The sequence below is a fragment of the Peromyscus eremicus genome, chromosome 3, assembly GCF_949786415.1.
Source record: "Peromyscus eremicus chromosome 3, PerEre_H2_v1, whole genome shotgun sequence".
NCBI lineage: Eukaryota > Metazoa > Chordata > Mammalia > Rodentia > Cricetidae > Peromyscus > Peromyscus eremicus.
In genome coordinates, this window is record NC_081418.1 from 134,154,179 (window position 1) to 134,174,359 (window position 20,181).

General features: G+C 41.9%; 1 pseudogene; it reads left to right on the forward strand.

The window, feature by feature from the left end:
- Positions 1-7,198: 7,198 nt before the first annotated feature.
- LOC131906496 (C-type lectin domain family 4 member A-like) lies at positions 7,199-19,936 on the forward strand (annotated as a pseudogene).
- Positions 19,937-20,181: the final 245 nt, after the last annotated feature.

Below are 20,181 nucleotides of genomic sequence, written 5' to 3' on the forward strand. Positions count from 1 at the left end.
ATTACCTAACATAGTTGTCTGTTTTTTTGTGTGTGTGGTGTTAGAACATTTAAGATCTTCTTAAGCAAATTCAGACCTGTGGTGGCATTACATTAAAATGGGGTAATAGTGTGAACCCATGGATTTCAGTATGTTTGGATACAAAAGTAAAAGAAAACTTAGAAACATGAACTAAATGTATGTGTGTGTGTGTTTTGCATGAACGTGTGCCAGTGGCCATGTCAGAGGAACAGCAGGTGGCGGTTAAGGTTCAGAGAGCTAGCCCACCAGGAAACAAAACCCTGATGGGTTAGTCTTGGATAAGATTGGCTCCAAGAGCTTAAGCCCAGAACATCTTTTGCTACTGCTGTGCATTTCCATCTTTGCTGCTGCCATTTTTCTCTGGTATCTGGCATGGCGTGAATGGGCATAAGGAGATCCCCATGCCCTTAATGCAGTATGATCATCTCTTGGTAATATCCGGATCTACTGGACATTTTTACCTGAGGATTATTATGAAGATGATTTCCTTCTGAGCTGTACTGTTTAACTGAGACAATGATGTTATACACTAATAGTGTTACTGTAAATAGAAGTTTGATGACTGAGAGTTTTTAATCAACATAATAAGGGATTGTGATAGAAGTAAGTTTAGTGGGAAAATTAACATAGGTAAAAGTAGGATAAAATGTTGCTCCTGCCTCTGATAAAGCAGAGTCTGCAGAGGATAAAAAATAAAACCAGGAAATGTCACACAACTATTTCTCTTGAAGAGGCATATAGACTGTGGCTTAGGTTAACGATTAAGTCCCAGCAGCCTAGGTAGCTTAAATTCTTTTCATCTTAGTGTTGGAAAATGTGTTCATAGGTTTCAGAGTGCATCACAGCTGAAACAAAGCTTTGAAAAGTAACTTAAGGTTAGACTGTGAAATTTTTGTGAATAGCTTTGAGGGGGGAAAACCCAGGAAACAATCTAAAGTTTTAGAAAGACACATAGTTGAGTAAGGACTCGATAAGGGGACAAGAATAAATTATTACTAGCTGATGTGCCTTTCTTGCAAGATTCATTGATGACCAAAGGTGATGATTAATTCCTTGTACCCATTTCTGCTCTCAATTTCCTGTTGATGAATGGGTATGCATCCTAAAGATTTAAAGTAGAGATGACTGATTGTTTTTCATATATAAAAGTTTAGATTTGTGATTATTCTAAGATTTCTTATAAGTTAACTTTTAGAGATAAATAATAAAATGATTGGTCCTTTCTTTGTAACCACAGTAAACAGCCTGCCGGCAAAAGAACTGGCTGAGAAAAATACACTGCTTGCTCACACTCTGTTAATCTATAACAAGTTGCTTAGAGGTGAATGCACATGGGTTCTTGGGATGATTTTGTTTTAATCAAGTAAGGGAGATGAAAAACATGTTTTTATCTGTATTCATTGTAATCATTCACTTGAAAAATAGAATGTAACCACATTGTAATTTTTATATTGCTTGAAAGATTTTGCTGGGGTACATAAGCTGTAAGGGAAAAAATCAAGTTAGTCAGAATGAAGACATCAAGAGAGACAGAAGGGACATTTATGGATAGAGGTAAGGAGAGAAATGAAGAACTGAGAGAGACGATAGAAAGATCCTCTGTGTGTGTGTGTGTGTGTGTGTGTGTGTGTGTGTGTGTGTGTGTGTTTTCCCTCTATAGCAGATAAAATATCCATGTCCGCTGGAGCCATAGGCTTCCCCTCAAGCACTTTGCTGCTGGAAGCTGGTCCTCAAGGCAGCAACCAGGTGATGTTTGCTTGTTATGTGTATGAACATGGGAGTAGCCAGAGGAGATTTCAAGAAGGGAAGTGTTTGGAAGAGTTGGAGGCTGAGCATGTGGGTGTGAGCTGGAAGACATTTGCAGGAGGAACTCAAATGATCCCATTATTAGCAACTAGTTTAAGTACCCCTCTGGTATATTGTGATCCATTAATTCTCCCAACTGTTCCCAACAGTGCTGTGAACCCACAAGGCTCAAGGCTGGTTCTGAGCAGTGCAGGGATCAAGGGAAGAGAGGCATGAGGAGAGAGACAGCCTCCTCTCACAGCTGCTAACCAGAGCTGTGTCAGGATGTGGTCAGTGTCCCAGTGAGTGGAGAGTGCCCATGAGTGAGTTATGAAGACAGTGGGAAGCAGAGAGCTCAGAGGATCAGCTTCAGAAGGACCAGGATGTGAGGTTTGCCTTCCCCCTGCTGGAGGCAGCTGAGTGGGAAGTGGGAGCCCACACAATGGTGAGGAGTCAATGGTCCTCTAGAATGTGGTGTCAGAAATTGGCTGTTCAGTCAAAATGGATGTTGTCATGCCTTGAGTGTTTGCTCACGTTGTCTGGTTCATCTGAAACCACGTTTGCATACAGAAGTACAGGAATTTATGTTGGTTGCAGAGTGTCTTAGGACAGAGTTCTCTCACAGCATGGTTCCTCTTCACCCCTCCTCCCTATGTCTTCCCAGCCCCTTTGAGTTCCCACTTTATAGTATTTGCATATCATGCTGAGTAGGGTTGAATGCTACAATTCTTTTTTTTTTTTTTTTTTTTGGTTTTTCGAGACAGGGTTTTTCTGTTATAGCCTTTCCTAGATCTTGCTCTACAGAACAGGCCAGCCTCGAACTCACAAAGATCCGCCTGCCTCTGCCTCCTGAGTGCTGGGATTAAAGGCATGCACCACCACCACCCGGCCGAATGCAAAAATTCTTTTCCTCTTGTTTTAAGATGTTGCATCTCTGTATGTGGCCCAAGTGATTCCATGGTTTCTCATTCTCATGTGGTATATCCCATCGGGAAATTCCTCTTCACTTATACAATTGTGTGATATGACAACTTATTACCATGGTACTGTAGTCCCAAATTTTAAGATAGGGAACTGAGAATACCAAGAAATTAAATAACTTGCCCAAGGTATAATAAATAGAAGGTGTGTATACTTTAGTTAGTTCCTCAGGCTGTAAATCATTCCATTAAGAAGGGCACATGGACACACGAGCTCACAGAGACTGTGACAGCTACATTAGACCTGCACAAGCTCAAGTCAGACCAAATCCCAGCATGGAGGAGGGGATGTGCGCACAGAGTCCCACCCCTAACAGAGATGCTCTTCCCAATTGGTAGCTTCTGGAAGAGGGAAAACCAGCTTTCCCTAGTGTCGTGTCACTAGGTATATCAACCACACTCTAGGGCAGGCCCCATGCTCAGGAGTAGTCAACAAACACAAATGGACTCCATGGTTTTTGTTCTTTTAATGAGAGAAAATAAACATGAAGTTGAGTGGGTAGGGAGTTTGGGGAAGATCCAGAAGAAGTTGAGGACGGGAAAGAATATGATCAAAATATGTTGTATTAAGGTCTCAAAGAGTAAATAAAAATGTTATTTAGAAAAGGATGGAACTATTGGCCCGTAGTACTGATGTGAAATATTTTCATCCAATAAGAGAGCTTTAGAAAGGGTTTAGGAATGATCAAATAGAGGTGAGCCTTTGGGATACTTGCCTGCATATTACATAATACAATAAGGTGCTGTGGGCTCAGTTTTCAAGGGAAAGCCAGAGATTCAAGTGGAGGAGAAGCTCCATGCCTAGTGAAGGAGGGCTAATTTAGGCACACATGACCTTGATTTCCACAAAGTTCACTCTCTGCTTTCAGACCCCTATTGCCTCTGTCTCTTTTCAAAGTATTGTGAGAATTACCATCATCTTTTTCTCTTTCAGACTCTGGCAATCAGAGGAACGCAGTGGCAAGAAGGGATTTTGTGTTGTGCTAAATTATCACCCAAACGTTAAAGGATGGGGCTTGAGTGACATCTCTTATGATGGTTGTTATAGTCAAGTTTGTGAGATGATGCAGCTGTCTTATGAATCAAATATTCTCTATGGACACATGACATGGTTGGAGTGAAATCCATAATCATGGAGATAGCTAGAGAGGTCCTCATTCGGTCCTCTTAGGATCAAACATAAGTGCTTGGCATTGTATCAGTAAGCCAATGTCTTAATAATCTCTCTCTCTCTCTCTCTCTCTCTCTCTCTCTCTCTCTCTCTCTCTCTCTCTCTCTCTCTCTCTTCTCCTTGTCTCTCTCTCTCTCCCTTTATCTCTCTCTCTCTCAGGAGTCAGGGTCTCCACTATGTAGCTCTGGCTGTTCTAGAACTCACTATGTAGACCAGGCTGGTCTCATACTCCACAAAGATCCTCCTGCCTTTCCTTCCCGAGTGCTGGGATTAAAGGCATTTGATACTGCACCCAGACTCTAGTAATTCCTCCATGTCTGCAGAATTTTAGTCAGCTGGGTCACAGATTCTTCCATTTATGAGAACATTGGCCCATATTTGCTCTTATTCATCCATTTTCTCATTCATAAAAGAAGAATTTTCTCCCCACCAGCCACTATACTAGAGACCCTTTTGTGCACACACAGAATGCACATGTGTCTCTCTGCTAAGGTCTGTCTGATGCTAAAGTTTTACTCACTGATTGGATGCTGTGGTTCTGCCCCCATCTGCCGTTTGTCTTTCCTCTTTGGCTCTGTTGATGTATAACTGACAAATAAACTTCTGTATGCCTAAGATACCGATGTGCTGATCTGATGTACGTATATACTAGGAAATGATTACAGGTTAGCCAACACATGCATTACTGAAGGCAGTGGCCATTTATTTGTGTTTGTGCAGAAAGAACACTTAAGGTCTTCCTGAACAAATTCCTGTCACGCTGTAATACTATTGACTGTTGTCACCACGGTGCACACTGGTCTCCAGAACTTCTCTTGGATCTGAAATTTTCAGTTCACCATCACCATCCTATTTCTCCCAACACCCAGATCGTTGAAATTGCTGTTGACTTTCTTCCTGTGAGATTTCCTTGTGAAGATTCCACACAGAAATGGGATCTTATCTACACATGGCTATCCCAATGTGACCCCAGAGTTCCTGCAACTGTGCCTTTCATTAGCTGCTCATTTCCTGACCACAATCAAACTCAAGTTCTTTCTATGCAAGTTTCAGTTCCATGTGTTTTCAGATTTATAAGTTCACTTCCCAGAGAAGAAGGTGCAAAATAATTCTGGGGGGCTTTTCTTTTTGTTCCCTAGACAGAGTTTCTCTGTATAGCCCTGGCTGTCCTAGAACTTGTTCTGTATAGCAGTCTGGACTTGAAATCAGAGATCTGTCTCCCAAGTGCTGGGATTAAAGGTGTGGGAAATCACAGCCTGACATCTGGGGGACTTTTACTCTTTTTAAAGTGAGCTTTCCCCATTATTGTTTCTATAACAGGGTCAGGACAGAGGAAGTAGAAAGGTCCCCCTTCACTAAGCTCCTCTGACTGCACAGTAGAGTGAACTTGAACTGTAACATCGCCCCAGTACTCAGTGCTGGACGGCTTCATGCTACTCTGTATATAATGTGCTCTTTAATTTTCCTCAGAGCACTTTTAAATACACAGATATGTCACAAAATTAAATAGGGTCTGTGTTTGCAGGGTGATAGTAAACTATATATTACCCAGGTGAGCCCAGGTCAATGAATGGACCTGTAAGAAAAACTGAATTGGCAGTGTCTTTTAGGTCCAGGGTTTGGGTAATTCATCAGCTCCTCAACTGAAACAAGTTTTTAATTGTATTACACACTTCCAACTAAGATTCTACAAAGCACATCCAATCACCTTCTATTTCTACAAAGTTGAACAATTTCTAATGTACCAAACACCCCTTAATATCATGATCGTCCTGTTCTGGTCTTGAGTGCTGGGATCAGGTGCTGCCCAAGTAATGGGAAACAAGTGTCACTTTTGGTTCAGAAGTGGAGCAGAGGTGTCAGGAGAGGAGAGACCTGTGGTTTGTAATTTAAACCACACTGGGGCAACAGGGAACTGTTTTAATCCAGCCCTACCCAGAAAATTCCCACAATTCCAGGGCAGGGAAGTTTCTCCATGGACTAGAGAGGAGCTGTTAGTGTTCTTGGAGGGAAGGGGTCAGGAGCCAGGAGGATTCTGATCACCTGAGCCCATCCCAGGAGCCCAGTCTTCTGTCATGTGGAGCCCATGCTTTCCAACAGCAGCTGTTTCCGTGGTGTGTGTGTGGGAGCTGCTACATCTGGCTGAAATATTTGGATCTTGGGTTTAACTGCAGATGATGTCCTGTTTTAGCCCTGACTCTTGCTAGAACAAACCCAGGGGAAAGGACAAGTCTCCAAGGCAGGCTAGGACAGCGGCCCGGTTGAGTGTCTTAGCTCCTAGACCTACTTCTCTGGAAAAACATCTGTGGGAAGGGCTGGGCCAGGCTTTCCTTTTCTGTTACTGGAGTCTAAGAAATGTTTGCTCAGACTTACTGTTATTACTTGTGCACTGGTATCGGAATGGTTGAACTGCTATGCATTGGGGAGTCCTGTGCAATCTCTTGACTTTTCTGTGCAGCTCATTTGCACATTTTGCAGAATAGCCAGTATTTCCAAGCATCCCTGTGAGTGTCTGGGGTCAGATACTGAAACTTGGCTTTCTGTCTCTTGCATAGTCTCAGCTGGACTTGATGCCTGAAAAGGCGCCCAGCAGCAAAAGCTGCTCAGACCACAGACGAGATGTGCAGCATGTACAGTGAGATGGGAAAGTGCTGGGCACCGGGCTGTTCCCTTTGTACCTGAGGTCCACACAGTGGAGAGGAGGGGAGACCCTAGTCTGCATCAGCCGCTGAGACTCCCATTTCCAGCTCAGTAGGCACCTCAGGAAGCGCACTGTGTGAAGATGAGGTGTGAGGCCGCCACCACACCAGAGCCTCTGTCCTGGATGAGCACTGCTGGGTGGGAACAGGGAGAGTGGTGAACCAGGTGGAGAAGGGCGTGGTCACCCTCCTCCCCAGCAGAACTCAGATCTTCTGGTCTCTGTAGCACATGGCTTCTCAACTTGTGTGTCACAATCCCTGGGAGGTTCGAAGGACCCTTTCACCGGGGTTTCCTAAGACCATTGGAAAATGCAGCTATTTACATTACGATTCATAACAGTGTCAAAATTACAGTTATGAATCAGCAATGAAAATAATTTTATAGCTGGTGGTCACCACAAAACGAGGAACTGTATTAAAGTGTCACATCGTTAGGAAGGTTGAGAAAGGCTCCTGTAGTGCCTGACTCAGGGAGATGTTGAGCACAGGAGGGCACTGCCGTCTGAAGCGCTTCCCTCTGTCCAGGCCAGGCTCCTGCGGCCATGTGCGACTGCTCTCACTTGCACCTGTTGCGGCCTCGGGGACTGTGTACACTGCCCCTCACCCTGCTGGCCCTCTGCACACAGCTCAGGGTTCGCTGGATCGGGTGGCCGCACGGACTGCGCAGTCTGTACTGGCATCCCAACAGCTCTTCCTGTGCAGGAAGGTGCAGCCTCTTCCTCCATGAACCTCTGACTGGCTTAGGTCTAGCATGGAGTCTGAATCTAATGCTTTCCACTCACAGGAAAGCACCGCTCAGAACCGGGAGTCTGCAGAGCCTGTGTGCTCTGGCCTCTCCACCACTTAGCTAATGTGTCCCGAGGATCTCACGATGACTGCAGGTTGCATGACCCAGCCAGTCTTAATAGTAGACACTACATTCTTCAACCCTTAACTTTCACCATTTTCCAGTTCTTCATAGAAATTCTCAATATTGATTTTTTTCTTATGGCACATTAAACATACTTATTTTAAACTGTAAATCTGAAGAAAAAACACCTCATGTATTTGAGCTCCATAAACTTACTATTTCTTTGCATTTTTTTTTTTTTTGGTTTTGGTTCTTTTGAGACAAGGTTTCCTAGTATATTTTTGGGCCTATCCTGGAACTCGCTCAGTACACCAGGCTGGCCTTGAACTCTGGGAGATCCACCTGGCTCAGCCTCCCGAGTGCTGGGATTAAATGTGCCACCACTGTCCGGCTTGAACACATTTTTATGTATCTGTTGGTCATCTGTATCATCCTTTGAGAACTCTGTTCAGTTCATGAGTCCTGTTGAGAAAGATTCTCCCCCACCCCTGTACTGTAAGCTGTCTCTTCATCCCGATAAATGTTTCTTTTGCTGTTTACACCACATTTTTGAGGATGTTATTAGCAATCCTTTAGCTAGATAATGTAAAGTGATTGGAAGTAGTTTGCATAATTCTCTGTGGAGGGATTAAACTTCGATGGTCTTGACACATTTTCCTGTGGGACCTACAGTGTTGGTAGTCTGTCTTTCTACCTATTTATAGGTTTGTGCAAGTGACTGCCATTGACCAATGTTATATGAGTGACTTTTTAATGACCTCTATATTATTCATTTGTGTGTGTGTATATGTGTGTGTGTATGTGTGTGTGTGTGTAGATGGACATGGAAGTTAGGACAACCTGTAGGAGATGGTTCTCTCTTATGTTTAGGGATTGAAGTTGTATGATCAGGCTTGGTAGCAAACACCTATACCTGCTGAGCCATATTCCTAGCCCTGACCACAATATTAAAATAGTGGAGTACATTGCATGCTCAACTATGCTGTGGTCTTGGCTCGAGAATGAGGAAATGCATGAAAGCATCTAAGCAGAATTAGTTATCCTTAAACGGACCCTAAGCACAAGCAAAATGTGATCAAGAAATAAGTGTTTGACATTGTAAGCCAGTTAGGTACTGGGATGGTTGATGATAGTATAGTTCATGTACAATGTGATTTTTTTCCTAAGGAGATAGAGGTAAATTTAGAACTGAATTTTTTATAAGAAATTTGAATGATAGAGATTCTGGAATAAGTGGTTACAGTTGAGAGGATGTCTGTGCATGAATCACTGGTTCTCTGAACCACATATGGAGAACTAGTAATTCTCTCGTTCATCTTTTATCCTTTAAAAATACTATTTTCCCTTTCCTTATTAAATGATGCAATTTTGAGTAAAGTATTATACAGGAAAAGGCGGGGTAGGCATCCATGGTAGGGTGGGGTGTGGGGAAGCAATGATCTGTCTGTGCAGAGGGCTGGCTTGAGAGCAGAATTGGAGCCTGAGCAGTGAGAGGAAATGTGTCTTGAATGGGGAGAGAGTCCACGCGCAGCAGCCTGATGTGAGACTTCAGAGCCTGAGAGGTGACAAGGTCTGTGTCTGAGAGTGGGCAGGTGCAGAGCCTCTGAGCTGAAGCAGGGGGAGAAGACATCCATGCTTGAGGCCCCTTCTTATGGGATTAGAACCCTAAATGAGTGAGTGAGCAGAGGGTCCTCAAGGCCAGCCTGGTGTGACAGCTCAGCACTTGGAAGTCGTGAGGTTGGGTCCCAGTGTACAGTGTTAGCTCCAAGTCAGGTTGGGGTTCGGGGATTCAGCAGCCTGAGGGGAAGTTCCTCACAGAGGGTAAACCAGGTGTGGAATCAGGAATCAGACAAGGTACATGTGGGAGTGGAAAACACAAGGTGGGAACTCAGTGACTTTCAAGAGAACGAGGAAATCCTTGCTGGGTTGTGTAAGAACTGGGCTGTCAGAGTTCAGGCAGGTTTAGAGGAGTATCCAGGCCTCAGATAGAGCTGGTGTGGGTTCTACAGACTGAGCAGGGTGAAGTCCTTGTCTCCATGAGGTGGGACAGTCTAGGGTGTAAACTAGGTACCTTTGGTTTGAGGAACTCCTCTGTCCATCGGGGCGACTTGAGTGTGGTGTTAAAGGCTCAGGGAGGTCAGGAGGTAGCTCTACAGGGACCAGGAAGGAGTAGGAATCACAGCACAAGACAGAAATGGAGGCTTTATTGTAGAGGTCAGCTCAGACCGAGTGTCAGAATCTCAACTCTGTGAGAAGTTTGACTTCTCTAATGGCCTGGTTCCTCTTTTCCATTCCTTCCTGTTTTCTTCTCTCCCCCATTGAGTTCTTGGTATTTCTATGATTGTATAATGATACTGGGTGCATTCTCCACCTGTGACTCTCCTTTTGCAGGTCACGGGACTGCACCTCATGGTGTACGCTCAGGGCAGCTGTCTGTACTGCCTCTCATCTCTAGCTGGTATTGAGATAATTTCTTTCTTGTTCAGGACCTGTTACAAAGAAAGGATGACACACATCCTCTGAGGGCAGGGGAAGAGTTCTTCTCAACACACTTTCTAAAAAATTTATTTTAACAAGAACCTCATAAATTGTCTTGATTCCTCAGACATGGATGCCGACTCTCCTCCAGGTAAGAAAGCATTTTTTGCTGCTCCTAGTGGGTGATGATGTAAAGGACAAAGATAATGTTAGCCCCTGGCCATGCCTCTGGGTCACTGGAGTGTCAACCAAGTGTGTTGCCTGTAGACAGATGTGAAAGGTTGTGGGATTGTACAATGGAGAAGGAAGGTGTTGTCTTTTACCATTTAGAGAAAATTCCACCATACATGTTATTGTATCTTTTCTACATAAAAACACACATAAATATGTGTAACAAATTGTTTCAAAGTTAAACCATGTCATACTGATTTCCCCCTCTCTATCTGTTGACATGTCATAGTCTGTTTGCATCCAGGTGTTGAGTATCTTCTTCACTCTCTCCCTCCTGTGATGGGGACAGAACCCAGGACCTCACACATGGTTGGGAAGTATTGTAACTCTTTTAGAAGTGGTGACTGAAAACATTGGTGACTTTATCATAAAATGTGACTTATTGACTACTGCATATTTGAAGTTGGAAGCAAGCTGGAAGTCTTTAAAAGTATATAATAAAATACTATGTAATCATAATAAAACTGATAAAGAAGACATAATATGGAATAATGTTCATCCAGATGTGCTGGCACAAGACTGTAGTCACAAAACTCAGGAGTTAGAGGAAGTGGGGTTGCTGTGAGTTTGAGGCCAGCTTGGACTACATAATGCATTCAAAGTCTGCCTGGGGTACATACCAAGACCCTGTCTCAAAAATAAAACAAAAAAAACATAAACTAAAAAAACATGGTATAATGTAAAAGAAAATGATGGTCACAAATCAGTGTTTATGATGTTCCAGTTGTGGAAAATATATATTTATATTTAAAAGCTTTAAACTTGTTGGAAAGATACATACCAAAATACTGAAAACAGTCACTCTCCTTGTCAGGAATGAGTGATTTTGTACAAATTTTAATGTTTCTATAATTAACCTGATATTTTCTGTTTGCATTTTCCTATTATTTCGAACATCATGTTACAAGTGTTTATCATGCACAAAAAGAGTGGAATAGGAGAAAGAAGAGGAAATAGGAACAGAGCTGAAGACATGAATTTGGTTTGTCTTTCAGCTCCTCAAAAGAAGACCATGAGTCATGAAAGTTGTCACAAATTCTCCAAGTTGCTTCTCACCTCATTCATAATACTTTTACTGCTATTGAAAATCTTATTCTCAGTTGCTCTGATCAGTAAGTATGCCCCTGGGAGAATTAAACACAGAGAAGGAAAGGGACTCATTAGACAGATGGTGAACCAGAAACCTAAGACAGACACTCTTTGGAGAGATGGATGACACTGGGAATTTCTCTCTGTTTCAGAATAACTCTTCTGTAAAAGTCATTCAACCTCACTGGAGAAGCATGCATTTGTTTGTTGGTGTCACAGAGTGAAATCCTGGGGGCATCTGTGTTAGGATCCAGTAACTAGAACAAGCCTGTATTACCTCATCAGCAGCATTTGGACGCATAAACATCTATATTTTGGAATGAGTAGAAGGATTAGAAGACATGGACAAAGCTATTCCAAGGACTGTGCTCCAATGGATTTCCTTCCAATCATTTAATTTTTGTTCCAGATTGTGTGAGACCTGAAAGCTAATTTAGAAAGTACTGGAATTCTTTATAGGCTGGCCTTCATATTTTTCAAAAACTAAAAAGCATAAACTATATTTTTATGTAGATGTTTTATTCATTCATGCAATAATTAGAAATATCCATTTACTATGTATTGGGCAGCATGTAGAGAGTCCAGAAATAGCTACAGTCTCCAGTGTCAGGAAATTTAGAGAAGAGTCAAGTGAACCAGTGCTTTAAAAAATTGCATGTGAAATGCTCTGCAGGTGAGAAGTAAGGAGTAAGCACAGGAGGCTAAGAAAAGCTTGGAGGAGATGACACCTAGACCTGTGTGTGCCAGCAATGTCCTAGACATGTGGGGGCATGGGAAATTTGGGCAAATATAAGTACACATTACTGTCATGTATAGTGCTACATGGAGTGTGGGGGCCATCACACTCTACGTTTCCCCAGAGTACTCTTGAGTAGAAGCAGCAGAAAATATTAGATAGAAGGATAGAGGGGAGAGAAAAAGATAGACAATACAGGATATCCTCGAGTGGGCCTGGATCCTAATCTGTCGGGCCCTGACTGTCACTGCCCTAGGGTTTTAAAGGAATGCCAATGGGTGGAGCAAAAGACCTCCACCAGCACAGCCAAGTGGAGACCATCTCAGCCACCTGGTACTCAGTTCAGTGATCTAATCATCCTCTTTATGCAGACCTGCTGGGTAAAGCTGCTAGGAAACCTACATGGGCTCCAACAATGGAGAACTAAGCATGAAACTGCAGGGGCAGTCAAAACTGGACTCAAATCACAAAATAGTGCATACCACTTTACACAGGCATCCACCTTTAATGTTATTTTATTTAGTAGCTGTTGCTCAACCACTAACCAACTTACAACTTAGTAGGTTAATTGAACTATTCATTAAATTCTTTCTTGTTGGCTTGGCCGAGACTGGTCTCTCTTGGGAGATTCCCATGGTCCTAGGTGAGCTTATTCATTCTCATGGAGTCATACATCAGTAACAGACAACCCAGCTTCCCATGGCCACTTCAGACTTTCAGGATGGATGGTGGCAGTAAGCCAAGCCCAACATGGAGCGCACACACATTTGCCTTTGTGTATTTTAGTGGCCAAAGAGCTCTTAAAGGCAACTCAGATGAGGTGATGTAGACATAGTCTCTTGAGTAGGGAACTTCAAAGGTATAGTCTAAATGAATATGCATATAGGGAAGGATAAGAAGTGTGTCCAGTTTTGCAATGTGCCCTAGTCATGGAGATCCCCTGAAGAATGTGAAGCAGAACATGGTAAAAATAAAAATGACTTAGAGAAGTGTGCTCTTACAGAGATGTTAAAACCAAGGGAAGGAGAAATTAGGACATTATTCAGAAATGGTTTGAGCAGCACTAGGGATTTGATCCAAAGATCATGTGAGTGATGCACAGGAGAGGAGATAATTTGGACCAAAAGGATGTGATGTTTTGGTCAATTATTGATAGCTAAGAATTAGGGGACACAGGAGTGAGATATGACTTTAATATTCTGATTTCATAAAGTCAGCAGTCATGAAGTTATTTGAAGAGGAAGAAGATGAGCAGCAGGTTTGAGTTGGAATATGATGATTTAAGTTTTGTTTATGTTCACCTAAATCTCAGATGCACAGTTTAGTGATGCATATTAACATGTTTTAGAAAAGAAGTGTACATTTTAGAAGACCTTTGCTTATAGGCAGCAGATAACAAAAACTGACTAAAAAACAAAACAACCACTTCTACTCCCCACCCCAAAACCCAGGACAATGAATATCACTAAGGAAGAGGAATTTGGAGGAGAAAGAGAAATACAGAAGGAACTGGATGCAAAGTTCCGTTTCAAGAGATGTGGGTGTAGAAGGAAACAGGTAGCAAAGAGCACAGGAAACAGCAGCAAGCAGGGCCAGGCAAAACAGGAGGGAGCCACTGTCTCCCAACAGTTAAGGAGGAAGAGAAGCTGGCAGGGTAATGTGAGAAGTCCCACAGGAAGATGACTGATCAGTGGACAGGAGGAGCCATTGACATCTAGTTCAGGAATGTTTGGTAAATGAGCAGAAGGGAAAGCCAGAATCTAGTGACACCAGGAACAAGTGGGAGATGAGGAAGAGAAGAAAGAAAATTCAATTTCTAGAGGAAAGGTGAGTTAGTTTTAAGTTAGGAACTCCATGAAAGTGTGAGGACACTGAGAAGTCAGAGCTGGGGTGGAGGGAGATACAGGAAAGAAGAGGATGAAAACAAAGTCTTTTTGATCAGTGTCAGGCTTTTATAACTTCCATGCTCAGGTCACCTGGAACTGCTCTGAATTAGCTCATTTCTCCCTCACCTTTCCTGGGGGGTGCTCACATACTTAATAGAACTTACCACCTAAGATGTAGTCTTCAGTGTGTCCTCCATGAAATGTTGAAGAGTCCCCAGGGTCATGGTTCTGTCCTTTCTTTCCAGCTCTTCCTGAAGATATCTGTGGTCATAAATCCCTAGGAGCAGGGTAATACTGGGCTGTGAGGGATTGGAAAAATATCTCTGTTTGTGGTAAGGTCTCATGTAGCCCAGGCTAGCTATGAACTAACTAACTAACTAATTATCTAACTAACTAACTAACTAACTAACTAACTAACTAACTAACTAATCAACTAACAAAAGACTAAGTTACCATCTAAGTTAACCAACCAGCCAACTAAACTAAACTAATTAGCTAGCTAAACTAACCAACCAACTATACTAACTTGTATAGTTAAGGATGACCTGAAACTTCCATTCTTCCTCATTCTAACACCCAAGTGTTAGGGCCACAGCCTCCACAATCTGTGGTGATGGAGAATCTGTCCCAGGCAGACTTTAATGACTCAGGTAACTGGACATTTAAAGGTTTTGTTTCTACAAAGAATGTAAGAAGGTAAAAGTAAAGAGTCAAATGTTAGCACTATCAGAAAAATGAATTGTTTTATTCTGTTTTACAGCTTTGTTTAAACAACATTCTCCACTTCTTGATGAAAAAGCAATTACAAAAATCTGAATTACACTGACTTGGAGTGTACAAAACAGCATTCACTCTCGAAAGGTAAAACTTAATGTGCCTAAAATCAGTATTTCCAACACGATTCTCAGGTAGCTCCATCAGCAATGAGCTCTATGGAGACATGACTTCATACCACACACTCAGTACCAGCTGCCTGTGGAGTTATTTTTAGAGGTCTCCAATCAGGCATAATTGGGATGTGTGCCCCCAGTGTCAATAAACAGAGTTTCAGGGAGGGAGAGGCAGTACTGGGCTGAGCAGAATTTTATTAGAAACAGAAAGGAGCTCCAGAAAGAATAAAGCAAATCTAATGGCGTGAATGTGAGTGTCTCCAGGAAGTCATGCTCAATGGTGTGTGTTTAAGATTTCATTTTTAATTAATATACGTATATATGCACGTGCCTGTGTATGGGTTGGTGTACGTGAGTGCATTGTTTGCAGAGGCAGAAGAAGGTGTCAGATCCCTGGAGCTGGAGTTAGATGTGGTTGTGAGTCATACGTTGTGCCTGCTGGGAACTGAACTGAGTCCTCTGTGAGAGCAGTACTCACTCTTAACTCCACTGAGCCATTTCTGTAGTCCCTTGAGTGTTTTCATAAGTGTGTGTGTGTGTGTGTGTGTATCTGTGTGTGTGTGTGTGTGTGTATGAGTGTGTGTAATGATCTTGTTGTGTGTGTGTGAGAGAGAGAGACAGAGATAGAGAGACAGAGAGAGACAGAGAGATGATCTTGTTGCATTCTCAGAGTGTCCACAAAGTATAATTTACTCAAGATTTGAATAGAGAATTTGTTTTTCTCGTAAACTAAGCTGGAAGGTGGACTGATGAACGTGTATTACTTAGATTTCAGAAAGAGAGGGAAGTGCTTAAAGCTATCCATCACTTTGGTCCCGAGTAAGCAGTTTCTCGACTGTCTTTGACATCTGTAACTGAGGTGTGTTTGGAATACACCGTCTGGCCCTAAACAATCAATTTGTGTACTGTTTTTGTCAACAGACCTTTTGGGAAACACATGTTTTCCTAGACCACTTGAGCTTGTCTGGGGTTCCTGCCTTTCTCAGCAGATCTCTCTCTCTTCCCTCACTGGATCCCTTGCTGTAAAGCAGCCTGCAGTTCCATTTAGGGAGTCTTTGCCTATGCCTACATCTTGATCTGTTGTCTTTATTTTTTCCTGTAACAATTTCAGGGTCGCAGGCCTCACAGTAAGGTGTTTAATCCATTTAGAATCTGTTTTGAAGTCAATTTTCACACAGAATGCCTATGGATCTAGCTTCACTCTTCTGCACATCGGTACCTAGTTTTCCCTGCACAGTTTGTTGAAGAGCTTATCTTCCTCCCATATGTATTTCTAGTGAAAAGTCCGGTGGCTGTAGCTTTGGGGTTCATGTTTGTGGTTCTCTTTTGTGTTCATTGATCAATGTGTGTACTTTTGTTGTGGTACCATGCTCTATAGTGTAGCCTGAAGTCAGGTCTGGAGATACCTCCAACATCATTCTTTTTCCTTCAGGATTGCTCTGGCTATCCAGGGTTTTTTGCACTTCTATATGATTTTTGAGATTGTTTTGTTCATTTAACTGAAAAAGAATCTTGGAATTTCTGTGGGAACTTCATTCATCTGTAGACATTTAGGGTTTTAATGTGAAACTTTATTTTTCTGTTTCATTTCAGTTTTTACGCCCTTGAGGGTTCACTGATATCTCTGTTGCCTTCAGGATGCAATTAACACACTGGAATACTTCAAATATATTTTTCAGATAAAAATTTCCATTTAGTTCTTTATATCTTTCTTTGTTGATGATTTACATATTTTTAAAAGTTGTTTCCAGAATGTTTTTGTTTTCTTCTTGTAACATCTATCACAGGCATTTTAAAGTTTTTGGATAAACCTATATTTTTGTTATCTTGCTTGTTGTAATATATTGACTACCACTTTTATCATCACTAATTAAAAATATCTGTCTGCTAACTCTGAAATTTTGCTGCCTTGGTTAATGGTATCTATTGTTTTCACGTATATATATATATATATATATATATATATATATATATATATATATTATGTAATATGAGAACTTTCTGGTTCTTGGTATGATGAGTTCTATTCTTTGGAGACCCAGACTGTTTGGCATTATGTCCTCAGTGTCTGAGTGTTCTTACACTCTGTTTTCCTGACAGCACCCCAAAGGACAATGGGCCCTTGAAGCTGGTGTCCACAGAGGTAGACTTGTGTTGCTTGGAATCTGAGGGACTCCTTGTTGTATCTGTAGAAGTGTGGAGCCCCAGCTTCCATGTGGTCTCCATATCATGCAGAATTTAAAATGATTCTATGACATTGCACTTACATTTCCTTCTTCCCCCCTAAGACAAAGTGTGGAGCTGTTGCCCAAAGAATTGGAAGCCATTTAGTTCACAATGCTACTTCACTTCGAATGACTCGGCCCCTTGGGGAGAGAGTGAGGAGAAGTGCTCCAGCATGGGTGCTCATCTGATGGTGATCCACAGCCAGGAAGAGCAGGTGCATTCTGGGAGAGAGTGGGACCTGGTCCTGCCCTGCTGTCTGCCTCTTTTTACTAAGAGGGAGTTTTGTTGACATGGGTGTTGCTGAAGTGGCAGAAGGCTTTCCATCAGGTAGCCAGAAAGGATGCTTCAGCCTTGGCATTCTACACCTTGTCCCTGCTTCAGGGAAGCTAAACAACCCACAAGGAACCATGGCAACAGAAATGCAACATCTGAGGGTGGAGGGAAGAATGAAATGTTTCTGCTTGAAAGAGCAGTTTGTGATTTCAGCACTCTAATGCTTCCTGTAGTACCCACTGCCTAACAGAGGAGGGCGCAGAGATGACTAGGGAAAGAGGATCAAATCAGGAGAGTCACAGCCAACCATCAGAAATGAAATATCTGAGCTTATGAATGGAGAATGCTTAAATCTGATAAATTCTCTCATGTACAACTTTTAAGAATGGTGTTGGGGAAGAAAAGATGGAGTGAATCTGAGATGAGAATTCATTATGATCATGAACAGAGGTTGTTTCCAATGTCATGGAAATCAGGCCTCTGATTGATGGCTTTGTGTCCTGGTCAGCCGGAGAGGATGGCACTTCTGGGTGTGCGGGTGGCTCTTGTATTCCTTGATCCTTTTTTTGTCTTCTCATCTCTGTGTGACCAGAAATAAGTCAGTCAAAATATCACAGTGTAGCTCTAAAATGTATAGTTAGTGAGTATTAGTCCATAATTTGAAAACTGTTGAGGGGCCTAGAGAGATGAATAGGATTTGATTATTATATATTTCCATAGGTGCATCATATTTGACCTCTAATTTTGTGTAGTTAGAATAACTTTGAAAAGATCTTATAAAAATTGTATAACAGAAAAAGAAGCACTCCATCCAGGCTGAATGCTGTATCTTTCTCTCCTCTTAGGATTTCATCACCAAGATCCTGGATCCTAAAGCTGCTTATTATATTGGCCTTTCAGATCCGGGTCACCGACAGTGGCGATGGGTTGATCAGACACCATACAATGAAAGTGCCACGTGAGTCCATAGTTACCTAGAGGAGTCCTGGGTCCTGTAGCATGAGAAGACTTTAGGGTGTTCCAGCTGTTGGTTATGAAACTAAAACAGCTTACTCTTGGTGTGACTGCTGGGGATGGAGTTACTTTATCCCCATTTCCTCACCAAGGAGTCCTGTGAGACACATGTCACTGATACTCCAGGAGAAATGAGGAAATTGAGTTTGAAGAGTGTAGCATGATAAGTACCCAGGACACCCAACCAAGGTGCTACACCATGGTGGGTTTCATTATGCTTTCAGTCTCTTATCTATATTTAACAATAGGATTTAATTTATTTTTATTTGTGTGTATATCAGTATTTCTCTTGAGTGTGTGCTATGTGTATGTGGGTGCCCATGGAGCCCAGGAGAGGGTGTTGGATTCACTGGAGGTGAGGTCACTGGTGGTGTGACTGTGCCAATCTGTGTGCTGGAACAGAACTCGCACACTTTCTGCAAAAGCACAAGCACTTTTAATTTCTGAGTCCTCTCCCCAGCTCTCATTTATAGCGTTATAATAAAAATTAATGTCAAGATCATAAATGATTATTTCTCTTAAATCAAAAGCCTGCATTCTGATATTGTTACGTGTTGTATTTATATAATTATTTAAAAACTCTAATATCTTAGTATGTTCCCATATTCTATCCTGATTTTTGTTGTGAGATATAGGTAGTAATGTTATTCTCGTTCTCAGTCTTCAGAGAAGAAAAGTAGGAATCGAGGAGGTTAAATTACTTGTCCTAAATATTAGAAATAAGTAGATTATGTAGATATTTTAAACATCTTTTCAGTCTCTAAAATAAGACTCTTGTAAAATGAAAAAAAAAAAACCCTGTATTAAAACACAAGAATAAGGAGAGACCTTTTCATCATGTAATGAAGCACATGGAATGACAGTCCCCGGGTACCAAGACCTAGGGATGAAGTAGAATAAAGTAGCCTCTGGGATGTGTTCTGGGAGAACAGTTAGGTAACAAGCTAAGAGAATATTGAGTGTGGTGGACCCTGTTTTCCAGGGACTAGTCAGACATGGGTGGTGGAGACAGTTGATTTGTACACACCTGAATCTGCTTTCCACAAATTCCCACCACATCTTCAGGCTTGCTTACTCTTGTTTTCTCTTTCCCAGCATCACTGTGGGAAACACCCTGATGCTCTTTCCTCCCTTCCAGGTTCTGGCACCCGGGTGAGCCCAACAACGACAAGAACAACGAAGAATGTGTTGTAATACGTCATCTATCTTCCAAATGGGACTGGAATGACATCCCTTGCAATTGTATGAGGAAGTCAGTTTGTCAGATGAAGAAAATATATTTATGAATCAAGCTTTTTCCATGGACATGGATTGCATTTTTTCCAGCATTACACAGACACTTGAAAAGATCTTCTTGTGGAAGAGATGACCATAGAAATTTAGGTAGGCATCAACAGTTATCCATATGATAATACTGGTCCCCATATACTTATTTATTCATCCTTAGCTCTTTATATAATGAGAATTTCCCATGTGCCCGAGACTCTACAGGATCCCTTTGTGCATATGTGGAAGCACTCCTGCTTCTCTGTCCATTCTTAGATTCTTAAAGTCTTATTTGATAACACAATTGTATGGTGTGGACCCTCCACCAATTTCTCTCTTCTTATTCCTCTGTCTTTAGATTAATGATGTATAATTGAAAAATAAATTATGTATATGTATATTGCACTGTCTTGACTTGATATGGAAATGTATTATGCAATGTCTACCACAATCAGGTGAACAACAGCCTCTATTACCTAACATAGTTGTCTGTTTTGTGTGTGTGTCCTTAGACCATTTAGATCTTCTTAAGCAAATTCAGGCAGACAGGGTGACATTGTTACCTATTGTCCCTTTGATCCTCAGT